This window comes from Pongo abelii, chromosome 7 (assembly GCF_028885655.2).
Source record: "Pongo abelii isolate AG06213 chromosome 7, NHGRI_mPonAbe1-v2.0_pri, whole genome shotgun sequence".
Classification (NCBI taxonomy): Eukaryota; Metazoa; Chordata; class Mammalia; order Primates; family Hominidae; genus Pongo; species Pongo abelii.
In genome coordinates, this window is record NC_071992.2 from 104,336,012 (window position 1) to 104,349,599 (window position 13,588).

The 13,588-nt window shown below is 35.5% G+C and overlaps 1 long non-coding RNA gene across 3 annotated transcripts in view; it reads left to right on the plus strand.

Moving 5' to 3' along the window:
- Window positions 1-13,588, plus strand: part of LOC134761951 (uncharacterized) — a 375,518-nt gene that overhangs the window by 210,667 nt on the left and 151,263 nt on the right. The gene's annotated exons all lie outside the window — the stretch shown is intronic.

Genomic DNA, 13,588 nt, shown 5'->3' on the forward strand with positions numbered 1-13,588 from the left:
CAGGATATTATCCAGGAGAACTTCCCCAACCTAGCAAGACAGGCCAACATTCAAATTCAGGAAATACAGAGAACACTACAAAGATACTCCTTGAGGAGAGCAACCTTAGGACACATAATTATCAGATTCACCAAGGTTGAAATGAGGAAAAAATGTTAAGGGTGGCCAGAGAGAAAGGTCAGGTTACCCACAAAGGGAAGCCCATCAGACTAACAGCGGGTCTCTTGGCAGAAACCCTACAAGCCAGAAGAGAGTGGGGACTAATATTCAACACTCCTAAATAAAAGAATTTTCAACCCAGAATTTCATAACCAGCCAAACTAAGCTTCATAAGCAAAGGATAAATAAAATCCTTTACAGACAAGCAAATGCTGAGAGATTTTTGTCACAACTAGGCCTGCCTTGCAAGACCTCCAGAAGAAAGTACTAAATATGTAAAGGAAAAACTGGTTCCAGCCACTGCAAAAACATACCAAATTGTAAAGACTGTCGACACTATGAATAAACTACATCAAATAATGGTCAAAATAACCAGCTAGCATCATAATGACAGGATCAAATTCAAGCATAGCAATATTAACCTTAAATCTAAATGGGCTAAATGCCCCAAGTAAAAGATACAGAGAGCCAAATCAGGAGTGAACTCCCATTCACAATTGCTACAAAGAGAATAAAATACCTAGGAATACAATTTACAAGAAATGTGAAGGATCTCTTCAAGGAGAACTACAAACTGCTGCTCAAAGAAATGATAAAGGACCTAAACAAATGGAAAAATGTTACATGCTCCTGGATAGGAAGAATCAATGTCGAGAAAATGGCAGTACTGCCCAAAGTAATTTATAGATTCAATGATATCCCCATCAAGCTACCATTGACTTTCTTCACATCATTAGAAAAAACTACTTTAAATTTCATATGGAACCAAAAAGAGACTGTATAGCCAAGAAAATCCTAAGCAAAAAGAAAAAAGCTGGAGGCATCATGCTACTTAACTTCAAACTGTACTACAAGGCTACAGTAACCAAAACAGCATGGTACTGGTAGCAAAACAGATATATAGACCAAAGGAACAGAGTAGAGGCCTCAGAAATAATCTCACACATCTACAACCATTTGATCTTTGACAAACATGACAAAAACAAGCAATGGGGAAAGGATTCCCTGTTTAATGAATGGTTTTGGGAAAACTGTCTAGCCATATGCAGAAAACTGAAACTGGACCCCTCCCTTACACCTTATACAAATATTAACTTAAGATGGATTAAAGACTTAAACATAGGACCCAAAACCATAAAATCCCTAGAAGAAACCCTAGGCAATACCATTCAGGACATAGGCCTGGGCAAAGACTTCATGACTAAAACACCAAAAGCAATGGCAACAAAAGCCAAATTGACAATTGGGATCTAATTGAACTAAAGAGCTTCTGCACAGCAAAAGAAACTATCATCAGAACGAACAGGCAACCTACAGAATGGGAGAAAACTTTTGCAATCTAGCCATCTGACAAAGGGCTAATATCCAGAATCTGCAAGGAACTCAAACAAATTTACAAGAAAATAACAAACAACCCCATCAAAAAGTGGGCAAAGGATATGAACATACAGTTCTCAAAATAAGACATTTATGTGACCAACAAACATATGAAAAAAGTTCATCATCACTGGTCATTAGAGAAATGCAAATCAAAACAACAGTGAGATACCATCTCATGCCAGCTAGAATGGTGATCATTAAAAAGTCAGGAAACAACAGATGCTGGAGAGGATGTGGAGAAATAGGAATGCTCTTACACTGTTGGTGGGAGTATAAATTAGTTAATCATTGTGGAAGACATTGTGGTGATTCCTCAAGGATCTGGAACCCAAAATACCATTTGACCCAGCAATCCCATTACCGGGTATATACCCAAAGGATTATAAATCATTCTACTACAAAGACACATGCACAGGTATGTTTACTGCAGCACTACTCACAATAGCAAAGACTTGGAACCAACCCAAATGCCCATCAATGATAGACTGGATAAAGAAAATGTCCTTTGCAGGGACATGGATGAAGCTGGAAACCTTCATTCTCAACAAACTAACACAGGAACAGAAAACCAAACACTGTATGTTCTCACTCATAAGTAGGAGTTGAACAGTGAGAACACATGGACGCTGGGAGGGGAACATTACACACCGGGGCCTGTTGAGGGGTGGGAGGCTAGGGAAGGGATAGCATTAGAAATACCTAATGTAGATGACAGGCTGATGGGTACAGCAAACCACCATGGTGCGTGTATACCTATGTAATAAAACTGCACATTCTGTACATGTACCCCAGAACTTAAAGTATAAAGAAAGGAAATGTAAAATATTTGTCCATAAAAGTTTAAAAGCATTAGGGTAAAGCTTGATGTATGCTCATAAAGTTAATACACCTGTGTAACTTGAACCCAAGTAAAGAAATTGAACATTATCCAGAAGTACCCTCATGAGTCCCTGTAGTCACTGCAGCCCCAAAGTTAGCCATTATCCTGATAATATATGCTAGCTTACCATTTTTGCAATTTATGTAAATAAATTCATATGGGATGTACTATTTTTGCCTGGTTTCTTTAACTTCATATATTTGTGAGATTCATCACTATTGTTGAACACATTAGTAGTTTGTTTACTGCCACTATTGTGCACTATTCTATTAATTGACTTTGTTGTTCCCAGTTTGTAACTGCCATTACAAATAGTTCTGCTATGAACATTGCTGTTGTACATGTCTTTCATAATAATAGGAATTGCTGAGGACTCTTTGGTTATCATTAAGATACTTGAATTATAAGGGTGTCTAGATCAGAAACAAGACTGCAAGTAAAAACCATAATCCAAAAATATTACACACACACACACACACACACACTCATTTTTATTGGGAATGAAATATAAGATTGGAATTACTGGGCATGCCTATTTTCTGCTCTAGTACAAACTACCAAACTGTTTTCCAAAGGTTTCAACTTACATTCTGACCAGTACTGTATTGAGTCTAATTGTTCTGTATTCTTGACAAAACTTATTACTTGTCCTTTTCTTGAGTTATGTACTAGTATTACATGGTGGCTTTATTTGTATCATTCTAACAGAAAAATGACTTTTTTTTCATATCTCTAATGGCGTTGGAATATACTTATTTGTGATGGGCCTTTTTAAGCTCATTTTTTGTCTATTGGGTTGTCTTTAGAATATTAATTTGTATGCACTCCTATATTCTGAATATGGGTCATTTGTTAGAAAAATAATTTGCAAATAGCTTTTACAAGTCCATAGCTCCTAAACTGCCATCACATTTCTCAACCATTGTTTTATATTTTTGATGCTCATGTTTTTAAATTTATTCAACAATTAGGTATTGTCATCTATGTTCCAGTTTAATCACCTTGTAGGTGTTGGAAATAAAATAATGAATATGAGTTAAAAATTCATGTTCTCGTGGAGTCTAGATATTTATGAATAGGCATAGAAAAATTAATGAATACATATTATGTTACATGGTAATAAGTAGAAATAAGTGCTATGTAGAAAAATTTGCCAAGAGTCAGTAGATTGAGGAGAAGACGTTGCAATTCTAAATAAGGTCTTCTGGAAAGTCTTCCCAGAGAAGGTGAAACGAGAGTAAAGATTTGAGCATGGTAAGGGAGTGAGCTATCCACATTCATGAAAACAGAGAGTTCCAAGCAGAGGGACCAGAAAGAACAAGCTTTCCCCGATGAAGAATTATGTATGATGTAGCAGGTTGACTGGTGGCACTCAAATATATATGTCCACACCCTAAGCCCCAGAATCTATGAATCCAACCTTATTTAGAAAAAGGTTCTTTGTACCTATAACTAAGTAAAGGATCTTGAGATGAGATAATTCTGGACTATCCGGTGGGCCCTAAATCCAATGACAAATGTCTTTATAAGAGAGAGGCAGAGGGAGATTTGACACAGACACATAGGGGAATAGAAGGCCACGTGAAGGCAAACACAGAGATTGGAGTGATGCAGCCATGAGTCGAGGAACAGCTGGAGCCACCAGGTGCTGGAAGAGGCAAGCAAGAATTCTCCCTTTAAGCCCTTGGAGGAGTGCCACCCTGCTGTCACTGTGATTTTGGACTTCTGGCCTTGAGAACTGTGACAGAATAAATTTCTCTTGTTTTAAGCTACCAAGTTTGTGGTAATTGGTCGTAGTAGCCCTAGGAAATGAATACATATGGGATGTTTGAATATACACAGAGCTGTGTGCCTGCTGGGGTGAGATGTAGGAGGAGGTAGTAGGAGATGAGGTCAGAAAGGTAGCAAGGAGCCAGGCAGATAGGTGGAGACCAAGAAGCTGTCACATAGACTTTGGCTTTTATAGCAAGTGAGTTGGGAAGTCAGTTTGTTTGCATTTTGGAATGCTCCTATACCATGAGGATTCAAGGAGCATGACCTATTTCCTTTTTAGAATCAAACCTGCTATCCCTCTTTGCTCCTTATTCATTGGCCTGTTTCCAGGCCCTGCAAGTCTACAAAAATCTGTTAAGGACTTGTCATCCACTTGTTCCTGCTCCATTTTTCTTAGTTTACCTCTGAATCTTTTGTTCTTAAGTTGTCATATCTGTGGTTTTAAAAGTCTGTCCTCACACTTACTTCCTTGTCCTGGCTGAAGTGTGAAACACCCTCTAACTCCATAGAGATAGTGAAGTGTTCCACTTCAACCTTAGAATTTTTCTGAGGCATCTCTTATAAATTTCCGTTTTAATGTCATAGGTGAACTGAATTGCAGTAGAATCTCTGAGCTTCTGTGCTATTTCACAGTCTAAAATAAGAACAACCTATTCTAATTTGAAGTATAATACTACATCCTTGGTTTCCCCACAGCAAGATGGTGCCATCTGGCACACTACTAGTGCAAGACACTGAGGTTTCATGCAACATGCATATCATTGGGATATATACAAGATTTCATCCAAAAGCTGAATTTTACTATGATTGGTTTGTCAACTTACTATAACTCATTAGAATTACAGAAAAATATTATGGCTTTGCAAAAATGCGAATAATATAAGAAGAAGAGTGTCATTCTAAAAATTAGAATCAGTTATCCCACATCTAGACCTCACTGACATTTCCAGGGGTCCTGTGAAAAGATAAAGGCAATGAGGAAACCATTGTCTGCAAAATTAATATCACAGGCATATTATCTAACAGGAAGATCATAAGTATAAGGAAAGCATAGGGTAATTTTTCTTTAGCTGTTTTGCTTTTTCAGTTTTAAGAATTATCTTCAAAACCAGAAAATAGGGGTGACATTCTTTCCCATCCAAAATCATAATTTGTTCGTCAACTCTTTCTTCTCACTTGCTAATATTTCCTACCCCTGACTTATTCAGAGCCTGAGTTGCAGCCAGCTGGGAGTTGGTTAGCCTCAAACATTGTCTCTTCAGTTCTTGATTTTTCTTTGAAGTCCTGAAATAGGTGTCGTTTAATGAAGTTTCTAATTTCATCTTGATTTATTTGTCTTCAAATATGAGTCTTGAAAAATGCCAAAGATTAAGGGAAAGATGTTAGGAAGAGAAAAACCACAGCACAAAAATTTCTTGTAAGTAGTTCTATAGAAATATAGTATTTGTGGCTGGGCGTGGTGGCTCACGCCTGTAATCCCAGCACTTTAGGAGGCCGAGGTGGGCGGATCACCAGGTCAGGAGATCGAGACCATCCTGGCTAACACGGTGAAACCCCATCTCTACTAAAAATACAAAAAATTAGCCGGGTGTGGCGGTGGCCGCCTGTAGTCCCAGCTACTCGGGAGGCTGAGGCAGGAGAATGGCGTGAACCTGGGCGGTGGAGCTTGCAGTGAGCCGAGATCGTGTCACTGCACTCCAGTCTGGGCGACAGAGGGAGACTCCGCCTCAAAAAAAAAAAAAAAAAAGAAGAAGAAAAAAATTTATATATATATAGTATTTGTTTGAATTTTTTTGAAGAAAGATAGCATTGTTTTTCTGCACATAAATTATCTGAAAAATATGATTACGAAAATAACCCATAGCCTTTTTTTTCTAGAATGCTGTGAGAATAGCTAGAGGTGAAAGCTGGTATTTCTGGTTTGTGAAAGCTATTTTTTTCTGTACAACTCTCATCTAAAGATATAGGACAGTCAGGAAAAATTGATAATTTGGTTAAAGTGGTAGATAAACAGCTTACAAATCTGTAGGTTTTTTTCCACACACTCATATTTTTAAATAAACAGGATTAGAACATAAGAAAAGCTTATTGTAAAAGTTTAGTTGGTGCTGATATCCGGAAAACAGTAGATGTTGTTAAGCTTCATGTGTTTAAATGTTCTAGTCAGCTATCAGAATGATACAGTAGCAAAACATATTCGATTCATTTTAGAGGTTGTTGCATCATCTACTGACCTCATATTTTCCTGCCCTCTTGTGAGTTTATTTACTAGGTGATTTCCTGCACCCCCTGGATTTGTTGTAAGAGGCAAGTATAGAGAACATAATTCTAGAAAAGAGTACTAAATGAATTTATGGACAGATCAAAGCTAATATATATCCTTGTCTTTTAATATATCAGTATATCCTGATCCTTCAATTTTGGCATTGTTTTTCTGCAACATAAGAGTAATATATTGGCCCAAATTTTTATCAGGGAGAAACCAATGTATTGCACATTAAATGTTCCTGAGGTGACCTGTTTTCTTTATTAAATTTTTTTGTGAAAAGAGAAATAATCAAAACAAAGAATGAGTAAGCATTAGCATGTAACCACAAAATTGAGAAGATAATGGAATGAAAATATTTATCTTTTTGTATAAAAACTGTCTACATATTGTAAGTATAATGTGTAATTAAAATACCTGTAGAGTTATAAAAGAAGGTCTATTACATTGTAATAATTATTATTTTGTTTTAATACTGACTGTGGAATGAAAGGTAGTAAGAGGATTTTTATTGTAAAGTAGATAATGACCAAAAACCTTGGGGAGGTGGAAGAGAAAACCAAAGTAGATATAACGTGGGTCATTCCAGGAGAAAAGATGGAACAGATTCCTTTTTTTTTTTTTTTTCTGTCTTAGAACACCAGAGTTTTACTAAACAAACTTTGTTAGCACTGTCTTTGGTCTCAGGGTCTAAACATGCTCTTTCCCCAAGAAGTTCACAGCTCTGTAATAACTCTCATTTGTATTAAACTTTAATGTCCTTGAGGATATTGCAGCCTATGTTTCTCCTTTCATGGTCTCCAATTTAGCTAACAGATTTCTAGAGTTGAATAGAGTTAAATATTGTCCTGCTCATTTTATTGCCCACAAGATGACTTCCTCCAATTTCCAGAAGACTTTTCTGATGATGATAAGATCCAAGTGATCTTTTAATTTTGGAGAGCCAGTGTTGGGCCTTTCTATCAAGTGCACAAAAAAGTGACTGACATATAGTAGTCACTGATTAATTGCTCATTAAATAGATAGGTTGCTGGATGAGCCATTAGGCAGCTATAGTTGTTAATGTTTGTCTGTGTTCAGAATTACATATTGGATTGACACTTCTCTCAGTTAATACCATCTATGTTACCCCCTTTTAGTTATATCTTTCTCATCTCATTTATTTTTAAAGGATTCCCAAGTGTTACACTTTCAATCATGTCTGTCAGTAGGATTAAACACAAGAAAGCAATTTCAGGAGTTACAGTAGAGGATGTGGAAAGGAAGCTTACTCAAAAAATTATTTCGAGGAAGAGCTGCTGACTTGAGCTAATTGTAAAGTTTCGTTGCCTCCATTATGAAAACAGAAAATATTATCCATTGTTCAATTAAGTAATGAATTGAAGTGTTCACAATCCTGTAGTTCTGAGACTTAGAGCATCTTTGCTTCCCTTCCCACATCTCACTTTCAATTTTGAAAGGGAGCACTGCTACTGCTATCATCCCTCATTTGGAAAAAAACACTTTTTACAATGTTTGATAAGATATTTACACAATACTACTGATGCTATAAACAGCACCAACTAGAGATAAAATTTATTGAGCACTTAGTATGTGTTGGACACTGCTCTAAATCATGTTACATGTTTTTTATGAGTTATCCCTCACAAATATACTATTGGTGAAGTAGGAATTATTATATATCCATTTTATTGATATTTTACATATGAAGAAACTAAAACACAGATCAGTTATGTTACTTGCCATGATTGTTCATTAAATACATATCACACAATTATAATTTGATTCCAAGAAATAAAGCTTCAAAACCTACGCTCTACCCTATACAGTACTCCTAATTCAGAGCACAAGAATAATTGAGATTTCATAATTGAGAATTAGGAGTAAAATTAGTGTGGTCATTGATATATTTTCTATGATAGTCCATGCACTCTTAGGAATTGTGCATGTTTTATAATAACAATGACAACTTTCCAAATGCATTGTCTTTAATCTCTCACTTTTTTCAGCATGCATTTGCTTCCTGATGGCTTCCCTATATGTACTATATACTCCAGATCTTAAGGTTTTAACTTCAACTTGACTCTTATTAATATTATCTTCTAAATTTGGAGTCTCAATGATTCTATTACTCTGAATTACCAGTATTGTATAAGGTAAACACAGATTTTAAAGCTATATTTCCTGAAATCAAATTATAATTATGTGATCATTAAATAGATATGTTGCTCATTATATAATAGTATCTATTTAATAAGTAAATGTGGCAAGTACCATAATTTATCAGTGTTTCAGTTTACTCATCTGTTATGGCAGCTCCAGCTGATTATAACAGAGGGTATTACAAGCTATCTTCAGTCTCCTCAGTAGTCCTACCCTAGACTCATGCTCCTCTCCATAGATAAACACATGTCATTTTAAGGATACAACAAATGTTATTGGGCATAAGTGGCTTTGACCTCTCCTTCCTTCTGCTATTCAATTAACTTTATCACCACTCATTTTTATCTCTGGTCTCATAGGAAGTGGCAACTTCCTTTCTCAGCCAACACTAAGCTTTCATACTGTTTCCCTGGACTCATTCCCTTCCTCAAAAATCTCAGATTTGTTAATTTGCCTCTCTTTTGAATCCTATTCAAAATCTCCCTCCTTGCCATCGTTTTCTCTTCTGCCAATAGGCATATCAAATTATATAGGAAAAAAGCTTTCCCACTCTGTCACACATCAACAAGCATCTTGAAATTTCAAACTACCCTTTCCACTTCTTTGCCTCCCAGAAATCTTTTACCATATTGAGAAGTTTGCTTCTGACTTTACCATTTTATGGGAAATGCTTTTATTAAGATTGATGTTCTCGCCAAATTGCTCAACTAACTGGTTGTTTTTCAGTTTTTGTCTACCTGACATCTCTGGTGGACTTGGCTATTGAGAAATCTCTTGTTAAAATTATTTTCTTTTGTATTCTTTGTCAACATACATATAATACTCATATTTTTGAATATTATACTTATTTTGATTATATCACTAGCTTATATCATTAAGATTATATCACCAGCTTCTTCTCTGGGTCTTCTTTTAACACACAATATTTACTTGGTTTCATCCTTGACCGTCATCTCTTCTCACTCAAAGCAACCCCTTTGGTATGTTTATCTATATCCATGATATCATCTATATTCATATGCTGATGATTGTCAATTTTTTTCTGAGAGAGAAATTCATCTATCTAACCTACTTTAGGTATCTGAACCTGGATATGCCAAAACACCTAAAATATTTATAATACCTTTATATATAACTTTTGTAAATATTATACAATTCCATCTTCCACATTAATAAGAAAAAAACTTTACTACTACTGTGCTCGACGCACTATAGGAATGTATTCCCTGAAAGCTATTTTACTTACTGTACCTTTAGCACCATCAGTTCCCCATTTTTCTGCCTTAGTATTATAATACCAATAGCTCCATGTGGAACACCATGACAAACCATGCTTCTCTACCTTGCTCTTTTCTGGTAGATTTTTACTTATTCCTTTGAAGACTATGTGTTACTTTTACCTGTTTCATAACACCTGTCTTAGTTATCTACTGCTGCCATAACAAATCACTACAGACTTAATAGCTAAAGAACACAAATTTATCATCTAGCAGTTCTGTGGTTGGAAATCTAACTCACCTCAGTGGGCTAAAATCAAAGTGTTGGTGGCTGCATTTCTTTCTGAAGACCCTAAGATTGACCTGTTTTCTTCCTCACTCAGGTTGTTGGTAGAATTCACTTCCATGCAGTTGTGGAACTTAACTCTGTTTCCTTGTTGGCTGTTGTCTTAGGGCTGCTTTTAGCTCACAGAGACCTCTCTCAGGTCCTAGAACATAGTCACTACATCTCAGAAACAGCAATGGAGCATCAAATACTTCTCATAATGTAATTTCTGTCATTCAGGAATATTTGCTTTTAAGGACTCATGTGATTAGATGAGGCCTGCCCTCACAATCAGAAATATCTCCAGATCTCAAGGTCTTATCTTCAATAAAATTTTCAAGATGTCTTTTGCCTTGTGAAACAAAATATTCAAAGATTCTAGGGATTAGTGGAGGGTTATTATTAGGGGGATATCACTCTGCTTACTACAGTCTGTTCTCTGGCCCCCAAGTTTTAGCATCCATCCCAAATAGATTTTCCTCATCCGAAAGTCACTCAAAGTCTCAGCCTATTATATTATCAACCAAAAATTCAAAATCCCGTCTAAATGTCATCAGCCCAGAAGTCCCAGACTTCATTATGCATGTCATGTAAATTAGGTATGGGTGAGGCTCTGGGTATATCCACTCTGGGCACAATTCTCTATCTGTGGATCTGTGAAACTAAGGAAACAAACTGTCTGTTCTCAAATGATGGGACAAGCACAGGATAATATGTATAGACATCTCAGTTCTAAATTAGAGAAAATGGAAGATAAAAAAGGGCTATAGTCCCAACCAATTTCAAAAGCCAGTTGTATAAACTCCATTGGGTTTCAAGGCCAGAAAATAATTTACTACAGCTTGTGACTCTGCCTTCTGGGGCAACTCCATCCTCTGAGCCATTCTTTTTTTTTTTTGTATTATAAAACATAGTATGTGTTTTCAGCTAAATATTTATCTTTCTATTTCCTGCTTGTAGAATTTTTGGGGTCTTGAATAGCTATTCATTTCAAATTCTTTCTCTCTGTCTCTTTCTGCTCATGTAACATTTTCAAGAACTTCATGAGTTTCCTCTGTATATCACATGTATTATGTCAAATGGTCAAGATGCTATTTCACAGATTTTCCCTAGATAATCCCCTCTTTATTTTTGGCTTTTGCTGAGATTATTCAGATGATGTCCTTAATCTTCCTAGATATCCTGTTATTTGATTGAAGAGATCTATGAATCATGCCCTCAATCTGCTAAAAAATCGTTTGTGTTCCTGAATACTATGAGCTTCTAATCTTTGTGGGGAGCCAGCACAAGATTATATAGCCATATTCTCAATCATTTCTCTAAGGCATACTTTTTGGATATCAAACCTCTTAAACTGAATTTTTTTCCTTCTGGATAGAAAATTTCCTAAATCATTAAGCTCATCTTTACATTAGTTGAGTTAAACAATCATAGACTGGACTATGACTTCAAATTTGGGATATTTACAATTATTTCTCAAATTTAGATTATCTTACAACTATCTTCAGTTGAAATATTTGCCTAATATTACAGCCAATGGGGGAATAAATTTTATATTTAAAAGTTATTCCCTCAATTTATCTTTCTTGTATCATATTTATTTTAAGCAGTGGGAAGAAACCAGCCCACATCGTTAATACTGTGCTTGGCATTTTCCTTAACTCTTGCACTTGTTATATTTCATTCATATTTTTATTTGCACATTTACCTTTCCCACTGAAGAATGATCTCTCTGTGAGCAGTTAATGCTCCTAGAAATCTTTGTATCCCAAGCACATATCACTGCTTATCATTGCTTAATAAACACCTGTTAGTTGAATAAATACAAGTAATTTATCCAATAACCCCTTCTCCACTTCTATTCCCTCCTTGGCTATAACATTACAAAACTATTTCAAGATGATCTAATTTGAGAGGTAATTATAAATGTCCCAAATTTGAAGTTACAGTCCAGTCTATGATTGCTTTACTCAGTTAATGGAAAAATGTATGAAAATTGAAGTTGTTTTCCTTAAAAATGCTACATACTCATTAAAAAAACCCTTTCAGATCAATATAATCATATTAGTGGTCTCCCTTACAATAAGTCATGAATTCCCAAGTAGAATTCTTCTCTTTTCTCTTAACATCATTTCCAAAAGCCTTTTAATATTTAGAAAAGAATAAGAAAAGTATGCAAATGAGTGCCCTTTCTCAGTAGAATTATTTTTATTCACTATGAAATAAAACTTTATAATAATTCCAAGACCCTCTCTTCCTTTAAATGATGGATTTTATATTAAATATAGAATGAGGTCATCTTCTTAAGGGCAATTGAGCCATTTCTGATAATATAACCTCTCAAAAGCTGGTACTAAATATATTTACTAATATATATGGGACTGTTATATGTAAAACATAATCATTCAAAAACAGACCAACATTGATATTTGTTTACTTGAGTACCAAGGAACAAAATCATATAAACATGAAACTCTTCCAAAGTTCTTTTTTTTTGAGACCGAGTCTCGCTCTGTTGCCCATGCTGGAGTGCAGTGGTGTGATCTCAACTCACTGCAAGCTCCGCCTCCTGGGTTCACACCATTCTCCTGTCTCAACCTCCCGAGTAGCTGGGACTACAGGCGTCCGCCACCGCACCCGGCTAATTTTTTGTATTTTTAGTAGAGACAGGGTTTCACCGTGTTAGTCAGGATGGTCTCGATCTCCTGACCTGGTGATCCACCCGCCTCGGCCTCTCAAAGTGCTGGGATTACAGGCGTGAGCCACCGCGCCCGGCCTCCGAAGTTCTTTATGCTACTGAAATGCTGAATATCTGGACAGTTGAGCCATGTTACTCAAGAAAATGGATAGCTTGTGTGATGCATAAGATAGTTTAACACATACCTAACCAAGAGCATATGATGCCATCACATTTTGTTCATATTTAAAATTTTCCCTTCATTCGAACTTACTTGGTAAATAAAACTGTTAGTGATTGAGTTACAGAATATAGACCTAATTTAAAATAAACTTTTTCTTTACCTTAAAATAGAATTGTAACTTGAGAAAATTGTTAAAATGAATTATCATAGAGGCTCTAAATGTAGTAAGACAATATTTTCAAGCACATTAACATTAATTTCATGTACATTCCATGATTATGTACATGATCATTTTAAGGATTGCTCAGATATATAAAATTCAAATAATTTTTAATAAAAATAATATTCAATTTTTTTAACAAATGTATCTGAAAATGCTTCACATGTTTAGTTTGTTTGATGTTAAATGTGTTATGTGTTATTTATATATTATGATATTTATGTTAATAAACTTAGTTAATGATGTTTGATGATTATATACACAGCAGCATTAAAATATATATGGTGGTGGTTATTAAAGTGGATGTAATATAATCTGAATCCAGTAGAATGAAACGAAATAAA